Consider the following 475-nt stretch of genomic DNA (forward strand, 5'->3'; position numbering starts at 1 on the left):
TAACTAAACCTGAACCAATGTAGTGATAATAACAAATATCACTACAGTTAGGTTTGGAGAGGAGAGTATATAAACCCTCCTCTCTCAGCCTTCAGAGAATCCCCCAAGCAATTATTACCCACTACTTTTAAAGAACAATTAAAGTCCAACTGAAGTAAAATATCAAGAGTCTTACACAAATAAGACTAGTGATAAGCTTCATCAACTTTAATCAGATTCCTGATTAAAAGTAGGTAACACAATTCTTCATTTACCTCTGGATCCTCTACTTCCCCTAAGTAGAAACCCAATCAAGGCTAGTGACCTCCAACAACTCCAGGCTAGTGACCTTAAGAAGAACTTCAGGCTGGTGACCTTAAGAATGACCCCAAGTTGGTGACTTTAAGAACAACCAGATTGGTGAACTAACTCACTCTTTGATCTGTTACAATAAACATTAAAGGAAGGTCCAGGATCCAACCTTCATATATTATAA

Source organism: Melampsora larici-populina (genome assembly GCF_000204055.1).
Source record: "Melampsora larici-populina 98AG31 unplaced genomic scaffold MELLAscaffold_78, whole genome shotgun sequence".
In the NCBI taxonomy this organism is placed as follows: Eukaryota; Fungi; Basidiomycota; class Pucciniomycetes; order Pucciniales; family Melampsoraceae; genus Melampsora; species Melampsora laricis-populina.